This window comes from Bison bison, unplaced genomic scaffold, assembly GCF_000754665.1.
Source record: "Bison bison bison isolate TAMUID 2011002044 unplaced genomic scaffold, Bison_UMD1.0 scf7180017864453, whole genome shotgun sequence".
NCBI classification, from domain to species: Eukaryota; Metazoa; Chordata; class Mammalia; order Artiodactyla; family Bovidae; genus Bison; species Bison bison.
In genome coordinates this window covers 4,212,350-4,231,808 of record NW_011495015.1, presented here as the reverse complement: position 1 = coordinate 4,231,808, position 19,459 = coordinate 4,212,350, and the positions used below count along the sequence as shown (strand labels likewise).

Here is a 19,459-nt window from a genome sequence, read left to right as displayed (position 1 = left end):
CGAAGAATTGATGCTTTTGAACTGTGGTGTTGGAGAAGACTCTTGAGAGTACCTTGGACAGCAAGGAGATCCAACCAGTCCATCCTAAAGGAAATCAGTCCTGAGTATTCATTGGAAGGACTGATGCTGAAGCTGAAACTCCAATACTTTGGCCACCTGATGAGAAGAACTGACTCATTGGGAAAGACCCTAATGCTGGGAAAGATTGAAGGCAGGAGGAGAAAGGGATGACAGAGGATTAAATGGTTGAATGGCATTGCCAACTCAATGGACATGAGTTTGAGCAAGCTCTGGGAGTTGGTGATGGATGGGGAAGCCTGGTGTGCTGCAGTCCAGGGGGCTGCAAAGAATTGGACACGACTTAGTGGCTGAACTGAACTGAACTGAACTAATCCATAAATCCAAAGTAATCTTCATCAAAATACCATCAGTAACTTTTATAACTTGGACACCTATTATTAAAGTTATTTGGAAATGTAAACTTGTGGAAACTATATATCAGTGGATTCCCCAATATGCAACAAGAGTTTTGGGGAAGGAGGTATTAATAATGTTTATCTATAGACAGCAGAAGTGAGAGATAAGGCATTGATCAAGTGCCTCAGTTTTTATTTCATAACCATCTATGCTATTGAAATTTTTAGTAGGCGCATGTGTCACTTATATGATTAAGGTGGTAATTGTGTATTTTAAAAGGACACTTTTCATGATGTAGAGTGGTGATACTAACCCTTACTGCTCATGGGAATCAGACAGGGAGCTTTAACGTCAAAGCTCAGATCTCACCTCCAGATTTGAGTTCAGTTGGTCTGGGGTAGGGGACCAGGCATCTGTATTTTTAAATTTTTGTTTATCATTATTTGTGATATTTTATTTGTTTATTTATTTGGCTCTGTTGGGTCTTAGATGAGGCACTTGAGCTTCTCTCTAGTTGTGGTGAACAGGCTTAGTTGCTCTGAGGCATGTGGGATCTTAATTCCCTGACCAGGGATCAAACCCATGTCCCCAGCATTGGAAGGTGCATTCTTAACCACTGGACCACCAGGGAAGTCCCTGTATTTTTTTTAGAAAGCTCCCAGTGACTCCCCTGTACAGCCAGGGCATAGGGTTGCTGCTTTGGTGGCCCACAGTGGTGTCATGCCAACTGTGGTCACAACCCATGGTCATGAGACCAATTTAATGGGTTCAGTTCAGTTCAGTTCAGTTGCTCAGTCATGTCTGACTCTTCGTGACCCCATGGACTGCAGCACACCAGGCCTCCCTGTCCATCGCCAACTCCCAGAGTTTACCCAAACTCATGCCCATTGAGTTAGTGATGCCATCCAACCATCTCATCCTCTTTTGTACCCTTCTCCTCCCACCTTCAATCTTTCCCAGCATCAGGGTCTTTTCCAATGAGTTAGTTCTTCGCATCAGGTGGCCAAAGTATTGGAGTTTCAGCTTCAGCATCAGTCCTTCCAATGAATATTCAGGACTGGTTTCCTTGAGGATGGACTGGTTGGGTCTCCTTGCAGCCCAAGGGACTCTCAAGCGTCTTCTCCAACACCACAGTTCAAAAGTATCAATTCTTCAGCGTTCAGCTTTCTTTATAAAAGTCCATCTCTCACATCCATACATGACTACTGGAGAAACCATAGTCTTGACTAGAAGGACCTTTGTTGACAAAGTAATCTCTTTGCTTTTTAATATGCTGTCTAGGTTGGTCATAACTTTCCTCCCAGGGAATAAGCATCTTTTAATTTCATGGCTGCAATCACCATCTGCAGTGATTTTGGAGCCCCCCAAAATAAAAGTCAGCCACTGTTTCCACTGTTTGCCCATCTATTTGCCATGAAGTGATGGGACTGGATGCCATGATCTTAGGTTCCTGAACGTTGAGCTTTAAGCCAACTTTTTCACTCTCCTCTTTCACTTTCATCAAGAGGCTCTTTAGTTCCTCTTCACTTTCTGCCATAAGGGTCGTGTCATCTGCATATCTCAGGTTATTGATATTTCTCCAGACAATCTTGATTCCAGCTTGTGCTTCTTCCAGCCCAGTGTTTCTTATGATGTATTCTGCATATAAGTTAAATAAGTAGGGTGACAATATACAGCCTTGACGTACTCCTTTTCCTATTTGGAACCAGTCTGTTGTTCCATGTCCACTTCTAACTGTTGCTTTCTGACCTGCATGATTACTGGAAAAAATCATAGCTTTGACTAGATGGACTTCTGTTGGCAAAGTAATATCTACTTTTTAATATGCTGTCTAGGTTGGTCATAATTTTTCTTCCCAGGTGCAAGCGTCTTTTAATTTCATGGCGGCAGTCACCATCTGCAATGATTTTGGGGTCCCCAAAAATAAAGTTTCTCACTGTTTCCATTTTCCCCATCTATTTGCCATGAAGTGATGGGACCGGATGTCATAATCTTAGTTTTCTGAATGTTGAGTTTTAAGCCAACTTTTTTACTCTCTTCTTTCACTTTCATCAAGAGGCTCAGTGGGTTGGGATCAACAATTAAAAAAAAAAAAAAACTGCTATTGACAGAAATGTGTGTGTGTGTGTGTTTACACACTGGGTTGTGATCTAAAGCATCTCTTTCTGTGGAATGAAATTTTAAAAATTCAGAAACTCACTGCCTCATGTGACTCAAACACTTCAGACCTTCTAAAACACTGTATCAGAGTTGGTGTGAACTAATATTAAAGGCTTTCCACAGCCTAAAAATTATATTCTAATTCTGGCTTTTGTTCATTTATTCAGTCATTCATTGATGATAGTCCAAAGATAAAAAATTCCATATGTAACACTGGTGCTTATATGATGAACACAGTGTCTGACTTAAGTAGATGTTAAAAAAAATATGATAATGAAAGAATGAATGAAATTATTCATTAAATTATAATAAATTATTAAGTAATGCTTTGCCTCATCTTCCCAGTTATTTTTTTATAAACTTGTTTCTCTTCTCCCTTCTAACCACATGCTCCTAAATGATTTTTTCTGGATAGAATAAACCAAGAATACTTGGGCAGACATCCCAAGTTCAACGTGAAGGCTGAGGTGGGACTTTGCTCTTTGCTGACACACTCACCCAAGTGAGGATAGCGCTTGGCTTGCATTGGACCACCCTCACCACACAGACCGTGGTCACATCCATCTTATCACAATCAAAGCTTGGATATGTGGGCAGGACATAGATATTCATAAAAGACAGAACCAGGAAGAATTTGGCTGAAATGGATGTGCTTTATTCAAAACAAGTTGTGTCTTCTGAAGGTGAGGTCTTCGGGAGAACGTTCCAATTCTCTATACAACTGAGAAAGGTATCATGTGACTACAGTCTCAGCCCTGAGCAAGGTGCTGCAAGAAATATGAGACAGTATCAGAGTTGCTTTAACCAGGAGATGCCAATTGTAAGTGAGAAGGAAATTCAGGTTGGGCAGAAACCAAATGAAATGCACCGAACAAGAAAGTCTGTAGATAGAACAGCGAGACACATGGGACAGGAACTGTAGGAAGCACAAGAGAAGTGCTCAGTAACATCCTGAAGCCTGAAAACTGATTCTAATTTGCCTAAGGCCTCTTCATTAGGAGCTTGTGTTGTGTAATGTTTTATAAACCATTAGTGAGATGACAGTCTCCAGGAATTCTTTTCCAGGATGGCAGGCCTCCCTCACTCATTCCAGGAGTCAGTGAATCACTCCATGACTCGATGGGTTTCTGGGCTGTTCCACATTGTGCCTCCCAGGTCACACTATTTTGAGGGTTGACAGGGAGGAGGTTGAATAGATCTACATCATGGTTAACTTTAGCAGAAATGAATCACAGGTCAGAGTGACATCAGCTGGCTTCTCAATGACTATCCAGAGATACTGAAGGGAAGGCCTTTCTAGAAGCAAACAGCTAAGAAGGTACATGGGACAAAGATTAGAAAAAAGCAGAATTAATAGTAGAAGTGAAACTTGAACATTTCAAAGTTAATCTATGAAAACAGACCAGAAGCAGGGAGGATTTAATCCCCAAAAGAGAAGACTGAGGACTGATCTCATTAGGATCTTCAAAAATACATGAAAAATGATTTTATAGGGACTGGAGAACTAGCTCTTTTAAATCTTAAGCTGAACTTTGAATCATTGAGGCTCCTTCTGAAAAACTGCATCTTTGTTTCCACTTTACTTAACATTTCTCAAATGCCTCTTCCTTACCGTCCAGTTGTTAAATATTAAATTCAATTGACCTGTGTGTGTAGGGCTCTGGGTAAGCCCTGAGAGGTGTGGAGGATTTTATAGGAGTCATCTTTATTTCCAAAGAGGTCTCGAGTGAGGCTATGCAGCATATTAGATACTTGCTTTACTAGGGAGTTTTGGAAAGGAGATACTGAAGGAGAAAGTAGTCACATGACCCAATTGTTCTGTTCTGTTCCATGGTTCTGTGTTCCATTCATCTATTACTCTATTTTCAGATTCTCATTGAAGTCTAGAAAGTCATGAAGTTGCTGCTGAGGATGGGTGTGTGTGATGGTTTCCTGTCTCCGAAGAAATGGAAATGGGGCTAAACAGGTTTGTGGAATCAAATACCTGTTACCAGTATAATACCAGTAAAAAATGGATTTTGAAACTTTGAGCTTGAGCTTTTGAAATCAGCAAGCTCTTTATTGTTTCCTCTTGAAGACAGATATTTCCAATGTCTGCCCAGAATGTAGACAGGATCTTGAAATAAGTTTCTATAACCCAAGTTGACTGAGAGTGCTCCCAAGTTCCAAAGGACTCTTCAAGTGTCCAACAGCTACCCAGATGTGGAAAAACTGGTCTTTCCCCCACAAAGTTCATGATTCCAACTCAGATCTTAACACACAGTTTCAGACTTTTCAGGTTAAGAGAACTTGCCTAGAATGAAATAAATCACTAAATATTGCTTTTCCTAAAATGGCACATCCTTTAAGGCTAATCAGTTTTCAAATTAACATGCACCCAAGTGATTAATTTGATAAACGGGGACACTGAAAACAGCTGTGACACAAGACCTACTCTTGGAATGTTGTGTTGGCATCCATAGAAGGTCAAGTCCTTCCACCTTCTTATTAGACCCGTTTCATCAAGAATTGTTATCCTTATATTTCAGCATTGCACTCGACAATCACATTATTAACCTTTAGCTTCCCCCTGGGAGGAAATTAATTGGTTGGATAATTTTTTTGGGGGGGAGTGGCAGAACTACTGAGCATAGCAATATGAAAACATATTCACATTTTAAATGCTTCTGTATGCATAATAAATACTAGAACACCACCGAGCTGAAATTAAGGAGTCTGTATTTGAAGCATGGCTGTATTTAAAATTACCTGCTTGATGACAATTTTACTTAATCACATTACAAGTATCTCTGATTACTTCTTGTTAATTGCTACTTCCATTCTGGAGGGAAAAAGGTCCAGAAATTTCCAGGTAACAGATTACTTAATTGCTAACATCAACCTGGCACTCAAAATAACATTCCCTCCCTTGACCCAGCCAGTCAGCAATGTGTGTGGGCGATGGCACCTCTGGTGGAAAATTGTTTTAGATCCTGTGGGGACATATGAGGGCATGTCTGCTGTTCACTACAGCAGAAGAAGAAGAAAGGCCTAGGCAGAAAAACAGAAACACCTGGGTCTGTGCAGATGTGTGTTGTTGTCGATGCCATGTGGACCTGGGTGCCAGGGGCCTCCATCCACTGGTGCTGCCTGATAGCATGTCCGTGAGATCCGTGGACCAGCAAGGTACCATTTCCATTACACGAGACCCTAGACCTTTCTCCTTTTCTTCCCTCCTGTTCATATTTTTATGCTTATGGTTTCTTGTCTGTCTCCACCCACTTGAATTTAAAGCCCACAAAAGGAGAGATTTTTATTTATTTGTCTGCAGATACATTCCCAGTGCTCATTACACTTGGCACATCATGGTGTGCGTGCTCAGTCGCTCAAGTCACATCTGACTTTGTGACCACATGGACTGTAGCCCACCAGCCTCCTCTGTCCATGGGATTTCCCAGGCAAGAATACTGGAGTGGATTGCCCTTTCTTCCTCCAGAGGATCTTCCCAACCCAGGCACATGGTGGGCTCCCAATAAATAGTTGTTGAATGAATGAATGCAGTAATTTCCACAGTGGATGAAGATAAGGGCCTCTCTGTTCAGGTGCATTTGTTGATTCATTTAAAGAAAATTTCTGAATCAATGTTGATGCAATTCTGGGATATTTCCTTCTATTCTTTGACTTCATTTTCAAAAGCATAGCCGTAAAACTTTCTAGAAACCCAGAAGGACAACCTCAAATTTCAAACTGATAAGGCTAGAGAAAAACAGATCTATTCTTAAGGAGAGAAATGAAAAGGAAAAAAAAGAGTAAGCTGATTATTCTGGAGGAAAACTTGACAAACTCATTGAAAAAAGTGAAAGAAAAATATTCAGTCACTAACACCAAGGAAGCTGTCTGAGTGCACTTCCTTTTGTAAAAGAACTATTTATTTAATTGGTTGCACTGGGTCTTCGTTGAAACATGTGGACTTTTAGTTGGAGCATGCAGGATCTAGTTCCCTGACTAGGGATCGAACCTGGGCTTCCTGCATTGGGGAATGTGGAGTCTTAGCCACTGGACCACCAGGGAAGTCCCAAGCTTCCTTTGGTAAAATATTTTTTGACTGGCTTGACTCTCTTTGTTGGAGAGGCCAGGCCAAATGAAATTCGAATTGCTTCTTGTTGGACAAAGAAAACCTGGGCTGCTCTCTGAAGCACAGTGTTTGCAAGCATCTTCAGAGCAAATCCTGAACCAGTTTATAGAAAAACAACCACATTAGTGGAAGCACACGCCACTCACACCTGATCCTTCTCACCACAAGCTGGTGAAGCTACTCATGCATCTTTGGGAACCAGATCCTATAAACATGCTTCCTATTTCTTTCTTTATTTTTTTAAATGAAACTAGTATTGGCCAGTAGTTCTTGATTTTTTTCCTACTAAAAGACCCTTGAGGACCCAGCATTTCATGTAAAACATTGACTCCTGCATGTCCATTAGGCCCCGTGTGTTTAACACAGTTGCTATCAGTTGCAGTTCAAGGATGGTGAAAAAGCCATCGTGGGAACATTCTTTAAAAAAAAAATTCTTTTTTTAAGAATTTTAAACTAAAAACATTTTTTAAGAATTTTAGATTCAAATTTTTCTGAATTTGACCTGGGATTTCTTACTACTTTGTATACATCACGAATCGATTTGCCTTGATGCTGGATTCCGCAATCAAAGGGAACAAGATCTGATTTCAAGCTGAAGTAAATGGGGAAATAGATGGGTGATGCCTGTAGGCAAAATTGCACAGAACAACTCAGCCTGACTCCCAGAACCACTCAGCCTGACTCCCAGAACCATTTAGAGAAAAACTCTTACTATTTTAAACTCAGTCTCATTTCTCCAACCTTTGACTTTGCCTTTCCTTTTAAGTGGTGGTTTTGGCTTGTTCTTTTTTAACCCCATATCCCTTTTCCCTGAATTTTCTCCATCTCTGTGTCACTCCTGCAACTGCCATCAGCAGACAGTGATCCGATGCAGCAGCTTTGCCCCTAAGAGTTCTGAGGTCCTGAGGGAGGGACAGCCCAAGGTGTCCACATGGCATCTGCATGCCCGCCGCCCCCTGCACCCATCACCAAGTTTCACCGCTGCCTTTAAGGACCTCCTGGTGTATCCCAGCCTTAGCCTGGGCACCTGGGCTTTCGGCGGCAGTGGCTGGGCTGTGTTCATTGATCACCAGATTCAACATCTGTCATCTGCCTGAAAGGATACATGAGGCAAAGCGAATTCAAGCGAATTCAGTGCAGGCAAGCTCCCCGAGGAATCGAAGTGTGAGCACCAGCTCACCAAGTGGCTCATCAATGGTCACTTGTTGGATTGTTTTTTAATTACTCTATTTAGCTTTGCTGGGTCTTGGTTGCTGCACCGGCTTTCTTTAGTTGTGATGAGTGGGGGCCATTCTCCAGTTGCAATGTGTGGGCCTCTTACTGGGATGGCTTCTCTTGTTGCAGAGCATGGGCTCTAGACAGCACAGGCTTCAGTCATTGTGGCGCACAGCCTTAGCTCCTTTGAGGCATGTGGAATCTTCCCAGACCAGGGATTAAACCTGTGTCCCCTGCATTAGCAGGCAGATTCTTTAAAAAAAAAAAAAAAAAACCACAACTTTTTGTTTTGTGTTGGTGTATAGCCGATTAACAACGTTGTGACAATTTCAGGTGAACAGCAAATGGACTCAGCCATACTTGTACATGTACCCACTCTCCCCAGACTCCCCTCCCATCCAGGCTGCCACATAACATTGATCAGTTCCCTGTGCTATGCAGTAGGTCCTTGTTGGTTTAGCTATTCTATAATAAATATAGCAGTGTGTATATGTCCATCCGCAGATCCCTCTCTCTTCCCCTCATCCTTCCCCCTGGCAACCAGAAGTTCGTTCTCTATGAGTCTGTTTCAGTTTTGTAAGTAAGTTCACTTGTATTATTTCTTTTTAGATTCCACATGTAAGGGATGTCATATGATATTTCTCCTTCTCTGTCTGACTTACTTCACTCAGTATGACAATCTCAAGGTCATCCATATTGGTCAGGCAGATTCTTATCCACTGGACTACCAGGGAAGCCCACTTGTTTAATTCTTGAACTCTGTTTAATCAGTTTTAACTCTGTCTTCCCAGCAGTATATTAAGGAGCTGGGCTGTGCTAGCTTCCTGCCACAGCTAGAAACTGAAGGGCAGAGAGAGAGAGCGTGTAGAGCAGTATGTATTTTTGAAGAAAGACTTCCTGTGAATATATTATTCATTAATATGTTTATTCATAAGGAGAATATATTTATAAGGATTCTGAATATTCAAAAATCTATTAACAAATAGATTCTTCATGAATATATTTACAAGGAGAGATCAGTTTTTAAGAAGAATGTATTTATAAGAAAATATATTCATGACGAATATATTCTTGAATATTAAGAATGTATTCATAGGAACACTTTGTATTCAAGAATACATTTTTATGCCCCGGGAGTTGGAAAGACAAACTGAATATTCTTCAAAATGATATGGAGCAAAGTGTAATGCAATCAAAACACAGTATTTCAAAAGGAACGAGTGAGTGTGGAAGTTGGTCACATGCTGGGTGTTTGAGAAACGTTTCCAGAGCAGGTACCTGGTTAGATACAGGACTCAGGATTCAAGCCTGGGTCTGGCTCCAAAGCCTGAGTACTTTTCCCTCTATGTCCCTGCTTCCAGCCCTCACCCAACGGATGGAGATTCCACAGACCAAGGTGATTCAACCAAGGAATCCCAGGGATATCTGAGACTCAACGTCAGCCAGGGGAGGCAGTCTCAGCTCAGAGCCCTGTCCTAAATAGGAGTCAATTTCCTACACTGTCACTTTTTTTTTTAAACTTAAAGAACTTGCCTGAAATGCAGAAGACCCAGGTTCAGTCTCTGGGTCCGGAAGATTCCCCTTGTGAAAGGGATGGCTACCCACTCCAGTATTCTTGCCTGGAAAATCCCATGGACAGAGGAGCCTGGTGGGCTATAGCAGTCCAAGGGATTGCAAAGAGTTGGACAGACTGAATGACTAACACTTTCACTTTTTTACTTCATAGCCGATTAACAATGTTGTGATAGTTTCAGGTGAACAGCAAAGGGATTTACATGTATCCACTCTCCCCCAAACTCCCCTCCCATCCAAGCTGCCACATAACATTGAGCAGAGTTCCATGTGCTATATACAGTGGGTTCTTGTTGGTGATCCATTTTAAATATAGCAGAGTGTACATGTCCATCCCAAATTCCCTAACTATCCCTTCCCCCCATCCTTCCCCTCTGGGAACCATAATTTGTTTTCTATGCCTGTGAATGTATTTATTTTGAAAATAAGTTCATTTCTTTTTTTTTTAATTAATACATCCATTATGTATTAACCAATTTTCTTTTTACATTTTTTATTTTGTATTGGGGCATAACTGATTAATGAACAATGTTGTGATAATTTCAGGTGAACAGCGAAGGGACTCAGCCATACATATACACGCATCCATTCTCCTGCAAACTCCCCTCCCATCCAGACTGCTAGATAACATTGAGCAGAGTTCCTTGGGTTATACGATAGGTCCTTGTTGGTTATCCATTTTAAATATAGTAGAAGATACATATCCATCCCAAACTCCTGGTTATACAAGGTTAGCATCTAATCCCAGAGGGAGGAAAGGGGTATATAGAGCTGATTAAGGGTAGGTTTTTCCTAGAATGTCTGCTGGTTGTTGAAAGCGACAGAAATTTATTTTTGCAGAAGTTACCTCAAATTACAGATGTTTAAAGACCATGGTCCCAGAAGTGCCAGCCCCCTTAGGATTCTTGCTAATGATCTAATTTCCAGCATTGCAATATATATGAGGGCTCCTTTGTGGAAACTTTCTAACATCCTAGAAGCCTGTATCTCCTGATGCCCTGGTAGCAGGTTTTTGCTTTGTCCTCGACTCACTCATGTTCCGGGTGGGACTCTGGAGGAGAAAAGGGGAGTGGGGGTGAGGCTGGTACCCAGGGTGGTGGAGGCCTTCACAGCATCTGGGTATTTCTGGATGCTGCCTGACAGCGAAGGGTGGTGAGGGCAGGGGTGGTTCCTGGCAGAGCAGAGGAGCTCACCTCCCAACACTCCAGTTCCAAGCCCTTCGGGAGACCACAGGGACAGGGGAGGGAGCTGGCTAGAGCTGGTTCTGGCGTGGTGGACTCATGTCCAGGACGATCCTAGGGTCTGCCCCGCCTGCTCCTGGGCCCCCGACATGAGCCACACTAAGAGTGGGCCCCTTGGGGTCAAACTTGATGCAAATTTGAGTATATATGTGGGAGATTCCTGCAGGATTGTTCAGAAAATGGACTGCGGTTGCTTTTCTGAGACCTATTTAATGGCTTCTGTTAGGTGTCCAGCAGCTTACACATGTGTTGCGTTGGTTACATTCACGCATGCGTACATGCTCAAAAACCAAATTTAAAACAGCTTGATTCAAGTTGAGCTTGGATCAGGTTCTTTCTGTCTGATCGTTCTGTCTTAGAGGGACACAAAGTTCAACCCTAATCTGGCCTGGAATTTTCTGTCCTGTTTTCAATCCTTCTGTGGAAATGACATGTATTAAATACACAAACTGCAAATCTCCTGTCTTCCATGGAACCTACATAAAAGCCATTTTGAGATGCTTTTAATTTAAAAACCTCTCAAATCATTAACACCGTCCCTGAGGAAACACACCTCGGGCGTTCAGTAAGGGCTGACTTCTCTGCTGGCTTGGGGTGCAGGGTTACTCTCTACGGTCCTTCAGGGGATGCGGGGAGCCAGGCTATGATATTCATGAAGGCAGTGAGGCAGGGGTTTTTATTTTATCTGTTTATTATTATTTAAAATATATTACAATTGTAATGAAGCAGAAGCAGGAATTTTAATTGTATGTGGCAGTTTAAAAAAGAAAAACCAAACAGAAAAAACGCACATCAACCAATAATACAGTAAAATGCCATGTAGGCAAAGTGAGACTCTAAAGAATGGAATCTAAGCACACCTCTGAGAGAAGAAGTTCTCTTTTCCTCATTGACTTGAAGTTTGATAAACTCTCCAAGCAACTTTCTTAAACCCTAAGATTCTTAACTGAAGCAAATGGATACCGTTGGATTGATTCTATTTATTTCTTTTCTCTCCCACTAACGAAAATAAAAAACCATATCCCGCCCCCAAACCCAACCAAAACAATGGCGCCTCCATTCCACGGGGCGTTGGTAGCTCTTACTGTTTGGTATAAGAAAGGAGGTGCTTGTCTTTCAAAACTGTGAGGCTGACTTTGCATAGCTTCAGTCTCAAATATAGTCACTTACACAAAACAAACCCTTGCTCATAACAAAAGACTTGTTTAAACGAGTACTAGACACCCAGCTCTAGACCTCTTCCCTTGATGAAGCCTCTGTCTGTAGACAGGTACCCAGGGCCCTGGTGAACACGGCTCCTCCTGACAGGCAGGTGGCCCGTGGGATGTCAGCCTCCCAGGTGGCCCCCAGAGTGGAAGCTGTGAGGATGTGGATGGGGGGCGTTTGTGTCAGGACTTGGGTCCCTGGCAGTAAGGGCACCACAGGCAGAGAGTCCTCAGGAGGGTCCTCCCAGTTTCTGCCAAGTATCCTGCTGGCTGTTCTCATGGGACCCAGGCATGCTCCCGGAGACCCGGCGGCACAGCTGAGAAATGGTTCGTGGAACCTAGATAAGAATTAATGGATCATGAAAACGTGTGCTTATTATTGATCCGCAGTTTCCTGAGTAAAGCACACACATCTCACATGAAGTCATTAAAGCACCAGGCCTCTGCCTCTTAGACTCCCTGCACCCAGAGGGCAGATCACAGCCAAGCTCAGATGCTGAGCTGACGAAAACATTAACAGTGTGTGTCTGAAAACCGTGTTGCTCATATCCCACCCTAGAGAGTTTCATCCTTGCAAAATGAGAAGCAGCTTCTTGAACGGCAAGGGACCAGGATAAAGATGCATCCTGTGGGCTTCTTGAGTCTGTTCCTGTCACGCCTCAGAGCCACGGTGGTGATGGTCAGGGTCCTGTTGGGCCTGGGGGCTTCGGCATCGCTGGCGCTGGATCAGCCATCCAATCTTCCAAACGTAAAAGCCACGGCTGCTTTACAAGGTCCCGTTCATACTTGGGCACGACCATGGGAACACCGAAATCAAGTTCCTGTGGCTGAGGTTCCTGCTGAAAGAACAAGGCACGGCGGTGGCCATGGTCCCTCAGGTACAGCGTCCCCCCATGGCCTCCTGCCCTGAGACGGTGTCCTGCCTGGCGAGATCCTGGGAGCTCCTGAACACGAGGATGGAGTTGTAAACCTTCAGGGCTGGATCCAGCTCGATCTTCATCCACCTGGATACTGTCCGTCTGTTAGCAGCAGGAAGACTCTGCCATCGATGTGCTGTCAGTAAATAAATGCTCACAAATAAACACAGCCTGCTCCTCCAGTCTGTTTGCCCCCCTCCAACCCCCCCACTGCTAGGAGCCCCTGGGTGCTGAGCTGCGACCCAGACGCCATGGGTTCCCAGAGCTCAGGGGACCACGGAGCACAGTGGCATCTTAGTCCAACTGCTCTCGACAGTAGGTTCTCCCCAGAACCCTGAAGCTAAGTTACATTAAAAGGTGTTCATTCTGTTAAATGTGAACTCAGTGTACACAAATTAGGCTAAACTTCTACTATTACATTTAAAAATTTTTGGACTGAATTTGTATCAAGGGCCTTAACAATAACCTGCTTTCATATACCAAGTGAATCTCCAGGAATACTTCACATGAAGATGATGAGTGGTGAGGACATGCTGGTGTTATTTATGCAGTGAAATACTGCAAACAACTGGACATGCCAGGAACAGCAGAAGGAAAGAAATTACGGCGTCACCAAGGATGGGGGACAGGCAGTCACCAAAATTCACGTCTCAGTGTAATAGGTAATGACTTGGGAAACTTTCTGTGGGTTGTGAAGCGAGGGAACATGAGCTGATGACCTAGAAAGATTTGTTTTCATTTGTAAAATTAAATGTGTGTGATCACTGTAAACATACACAGAGTTGAAATATTTGAAGTCTTTACAGCAAATGTGAAGTGATCTTTGGTCAGATGTTTGGTTTGTGTTTTCTCCTTTAACCTTACTTAAAATGCTTTTTGTGACAAACACCATTATAAGCAGAAGTACATTCAAAATGAATGTGTTATTTATTAACTTTGAAAACACGTCGTGGTGGTCTGGAATGTCTTGGCTATCTTGAGACTGCGTGATGGCCAGTAGCCACTGTGCACGTTGTGTTTCCAGCTTCTAGAAGCCCCAGGATGGTTTCAGAGTTCGAATCTCAGGGACAGGCCCATAGCCACACCGGCTATTCACATGGGCAGGCCCAGGAGGAGTCCTGAGTCCAGAACCAAGAAGGCAGAATGGAGTTTGCTGTAACACCCGTCCAGGAACCCAGCCCTGTGGTTCTAACCCTTTTGGTTCACAACACAACCCCCCTGTCAGTGTCCCCCTGAGGAAGAAGAGATCCCCAAGGACCCCAGGTAGGGTGTTAGTTTTAAAAGCTTTCATGGGCTTCCCTGGTGGCTCAGATGGTAAAGAATCAGCTTGCCAATGCGGAAGACATAAGAGACACGGGTTCGATCCCTGGGTCAGGAAGATCCCCTGGAGGAGGGCATGGCAACCCACTCCAGTATTCTAGCCTGAAGAATCCCATGGACAGAGGAGCCTGGTGGGCTATAGTCCACAGGGTCACAAAGAGTCAGACAGGACTGAAGTGACTTTGTGCGCGTGCACAACATGCCGCAGGTCACAGAGGGCAACACTGTGGCTGTGGGCAGATTGCTGACCTCCAGCAGGGGCCCCTCTGCTCTGCATCGCTGCCAGTCAAGGAGCCCCTGCCCTGGGACAAGCCTGGGCCAGCTGCTGTAGACACACTAACGGTGACCCTTGCAGGTCCTCTCACATCAGTGTGTTTACAGAGTGGGGAGGAGAGAAGTGAGGCAAGCTGCCGTGGTGACTCTGCAGGTCTTAACGGCCACACTGGAGCAGCCGGACCTCAAGGAGACTGTGGACAAGGGGGTCCTGGACGTGGCAGACACAGAGGACACCGGTTCATGTGAGGCTGGGCTGGGGGGTGGGGGTTCCCCCTTCCATGTTCCCATCAGCGGGTCCAGACTGGGCCCTGATGCTGAGCTCCTTGTAGATGGAAGGCCTGGCGGGCTCAGAGGGGCCTGGGACCCACAACTCAGAGAGCACCTCCCCTGCCCCACGTGTGCCCTGAACCCAGAAACCGGGAGTGTCAGCTGCACCCTATCCACAAGCATGGTTTTCTCAAGAGTTCTAGATCAATGGCAGAGGCTCAGGGATCAGACTGGTATGAGATGAACCTTTGCTCACGAGGCCCCAGCTCACCAGTCAGCAAACTGCCCTGCCCTCTGGGTCTGGAAGGGGAAGCCCTGTAGACGGAGCGTGCAGCTTCTCTGTGACCCTCTGAGCAGGGGCGGGGTGGGGACAGACAGGATGGCCCTACTTCCAGTTTGGAGCAGAAAAGTATATCCCCTTTCCTGGATGCAGGTCTGTGGCAGGTCCCCCCTGACCCCAAGGTAGTCATAGTACAGGGGTTCAGGGGCACCCCAGGGAGTGACTGAGGGATGTGTTCCAACTGTCCCTTCCATGAGTGGCTGCAGAGCTGAGGCCACCAGCTCCAGTTGCAAGTCACAAAGCACAGCTCACATCAGCAGCCCAGACAGAGGCTGCCCTGAGACCGCTCCTGCCTGCACCTCCTCCTCTCGCCCCTGCCACACTGCTCTTATTTACACTTAAGTAAACGGAAGCAGAGCACTCCTGGGTCTGGGCTGGATACATATAATTTTCCCGTTTCCTACCTCCCTCCTGAGGTACTAGGCACACTCCTCACTGCCCAGCAGAGATGCCACAAACTCAGCCACCCACAGTGTGACGTGAAAAGCCTGATTCAAAACACTCAATGGAAATAACACCTTGGGTTGTAGTCCTTCAATGTTTGAGTAAAACACACTTCACATTCCTCACAACGCTGGGGGTTTAAACAGTAACCATCCAGCCACATTAGTACGTACCAGCTCAGAAGTGACACCAGCTCCTACTGTCTTTTCTGGCCTCTTGTTCTAGGCTGACCTACGTAAGGTGACAGTCACCATGGTGCAATGGCAGCCTCCATCTTGGTGGGGCTCTGGCATTCTAGAACCTTCTATCATCTGGCCTGCAGGGTCAGGAGGGCAGGGGCAGTGGCTGAAGGGATAATGAAAGGGTAGTAATGAAGGGGTAGTCAGGAGCTGAGGGCTGCCCACCTGCCCTTTCCAGACCCCTCTCTCTCACCTGAGCCTCCAGGGCCTCCCCTGGGGCCTGGCCAGCAACAGGGACTTGGGAACTCTCTGCTGAGGGAATTCCCAGGAAAATGATGAGGAAGCTGAAGCCCAATCAGTCAGTTCAGTCACTCAGTTGTGTCCAACTCTTTGTGACCCCATGGACTGCAGCAAGCCAGGCCTCCCTGTCCATCATCGACTCCCGGAGCTTGCAGAGCCACCTGGAGAGCTTTAAACACCATCTCAGGCCAGGCTTATGCTGCAGATTCCAAATCAGTGGTGCTGGATCTGCCCAAGAGTTGGGCACGGATTAGACTCCCAGGTTGACACTGCCCTAACGTGCAGTCAGGACCAGGGACCCTGGGTGAGAGGACGCCTGGGAGGAGGAGACCTGGGTGCCTCTAGGGGACAGCCTGCAGCCTCTCCCCCTCAGAGAGTTCTGGGGGCTGGACATTGCACTGTGGCTGAGCCCAGAGCTGGAGGCAGGAGATGCTGGGGGTGAATCCTGAGGCTCCGCCCATAGACTGGGGGTGGGGCTGAAGGAGACGATGCTGACCGCAGGGACAATGCTCAAGGACAGCCTTCCTACCCCAGCATTACTCCCACGCTGGGCTGATCCTTCCTGCTGTGGGGCTGCCCTGCCAACTGCAGGATGTTCAGTGACATCCCTGCCTTCTGCCAGCTAAGTGACAGGAACACCCCCAACACGCACAACTGCGACGAGAAATGAGTCCAGATGTTGCCGATGTCAGTGGGTAAGAGCCGTGGTGAGGAAGAAGGGCTGTCCCGGGAAGGCTCTGTGCCAGGCAAGGGCTGGGGTCACAGTAGGGAAATACACATAGAAAAGTGGGACCAGGAATTAGCTAAGACACACCCTGGTTGTGTCTCAATTCCTGGCTGCCTGGGGAAGCCACGCCAGCACCAGGGTCCCTGGGCCCTCATCCCAGGCTCAGGGATGTGCTCCAGAGACGGTCTCTTGTAAACACACGCTCCAGCAACTACTGTTCTCCAAAAGGAGCTGAAGTATTGCTTTGATGGTTTTCAGAGGTTAAAATGTCCTCTTCTGGACAAACAAATACAAATTTAAAAAAAGGATCACATTCCCTCTTCTTAGTACTATGAGCGAAGAAATCACTGTCCATGTCAGAGGTAGACTGGGTTTTTAAATGGGTATAAATGACGTGCTAAACCAAAGAGTAAACAGAGCCACACCGCGGGCAGGTGGCCCAGCCCGCACAGCCTCACACTCCCTTCCTGTCTTTGTTGGGTCTGAAATTCTCTTTCTGGACAGAGATTCTGATGCTACTCAACCTACCTTTTTCCAAAGTAAAGAACAAGTTCAACGAAATCTAATGAGGCAGACTTTACTGACTAGAATTTAAAATATCCAAAGGCCTGGATCATCATTTGGCATCATCACTCAATATTGCTAGTCAGGATTTCTTCCCCCTGAGAAATTCATTCTATGTTGAGCTTCAGGAGAAAGCCCATTTGCTACAGATTTTCTCAGCATACAGTAGGTGAACTTCACTGGGCCGCAGAGCAGCATCGGAAGGTTTCCCTTTCATGCTTCCCTTTGGCACGTGTCTCTGTCTTCATGTTGAGTTCAGCACAGAGAACTGGTCAGATGGTGCCAGGTCCACGGAGAAGGAGGCTGTTGTCCTGTCCTTTGTCTCTACCCAGGACCGCTGTGTGGATGCGGCTGCTTTCCTGAGGTGATGGTGGCCCAGTTGTAGCCCAGAGTGGCTGACCTTGACCTTGGTCTTGATGGGGGCAGCATACCTGGTTCCCCGAGTTCTCGGGGGTGCAGCATCACATAGTAGACACCCCGGTTTTGCTTTGGAAGGACACCGAGTCAGCGAGTTCCAGGGATGACACAGCAGTTTGGAAAGACTAAGAACGATGACATTGTGCAGGCTCTGAGCTGGGCCCTTTGCCCCACATGACTTCCCTCCCAGGCAACCTCGTGCAGACCAGCAGGCCCATTTCCTTCAGTGGGGCTGCTGCTCCCTTAAATCTCTCTTGATGCCCATGTTCCCATCTCGCTGAGCCAGCGCTGCCATGCGCCTGACTGTCCTGGTTCCAGGTCCACTGGGGACTGTGTCTCCAGCCTAGGTCTCTTTTGTCAACAATGGAGTTGGTTAGTTGCCCCTTTTCATGGCCTGACTATTTAAGGCTGCTCTGCTTAGGCAGCACCATCCTGACTTTTTCTCAACACTCCCTCCTGTGCAAAGATTGTGTCCATTAACCATCTTTCAGAGTTAATGGACATGTAGGGAGCCCTTGGATGAGGCCGGGGAGATTGCACATGCTGCTTTAAAAGACATTTTTGAATGTAAGAAATAAAAGTGACCTATAGACACCGGGCATCCCCGAGTGGCACCCTGTGATGAGTGTACACGTCACATCTACCTGCCTGTGCCCATGGACACCTGGCAGGAGGGGCTGCAGAAAATTCCCCTCCTAATTCACCCCTGTACTCGCACATCTGTCTCACAGCTGCTCTGGCAAGACACTTGCTATAAAGATGTGAAAAGATATAAGACTAATTTAGCCTCTACTCTTAAATGCTTGCACCCATCTATAGAACACTTCCATGACTAGAGTAAGAAATACGCTCCCCAGGGACTACCCCTTGCGTGTGTGCTCACCCCCACGTTCCTAACGAAGGTTTCACAAAATGGGAGCCTCTGCGACGGGATGATGTGCTGTCGTCTGGTCTCGTCTCTCTGTTTAGAACCATTGCATTGACTTCATGGCCTGCCTGTGCTCTGAAAGAATCTGCTCTGGCAGAAAGAGCCAGAGAAACAGGAAAGGAGTTCAAAGTCAGCTGCCACTTCCGGGCTAGGTGCCGAGACCCGGGCAGGTAACAGAGCTTGGAGTGGAGGCCTCCTTCTGGCCAGGAAAGCAAACAAGAGGGACTGTCCTGTGTTGCATCTCCGGCCAGAGACAACAACCCGCCTTAAGTCTCCCTGGATGGCGCTTAACACGAGGGCCCACCAGTCATCTTCCACACACCCTGTCCCTGGCCACTGAGTCCTGCTCCAGTCTCTGCCCCACGGAAACAAACAGCAGAGGAATAGCGCTCCCCCAAGCCCGCTCAGCTCCTCAAGTCCTCACTCCCTCACTCGCCACTCAATGCAGTCACGGGCTTCCCAGGTGGCTCAGTGGTAAAGAACCCACCTGCCAATGCCGGAGATGCAGGTTCAATCCCTGGGTTGGGAAGATTCCCTGGAGGAGGGCGTGACAGCCCACTCAAGTGTACTTGCCTGGGAAATTTCATGGACAGAGGAGTCCAGTGAGCTACAGTCCATGGGGTCCCAAAGAGTCGGACATGACTGAGCAACTGAGCATGCGTGCGCACAGACACTGTGGCCTCAGTGGATGAGACTAAGATGCCCCCTAGGGAGCCGCCTTGTTTTCAGCTGTACAAACAGAACCATCATCACAACACCCACACTTTGAACCTCCAAAGACTCTTCTTGGGGACCAATTTTGGTGCCAGAGAATGTGCTACAGAATGTGAGAATTCAGAGGGAAATTTAGGATGTG

General features: G+C 46.1%; 1 long non-coding RNA gene across 1 annotated transcript in view; it reads left to right on the top strand.

Annotated features, from left to right (window-relative positions):
* Positions 1 to 13,778, top strand: part of LOC105002471 — a 16,496-nt gene extending 2,718 nt beyond the window's left edge. Inside the window, exons 2-3 of the long non-coding RNA XR_826968.1 lie at positions 4,447 to 4,543; positions 12,484 to 13,778. This is a non-coding gene — a long non-coding RNA (uncharacterized LOC105002471). The remainder of the gene's footprint in view (positions 1 to 4,446; positions 4,544 to 12,483) is intronic.
* Positions 13,779 to 19,459: the final 5,681 nt, after the last annotated feature.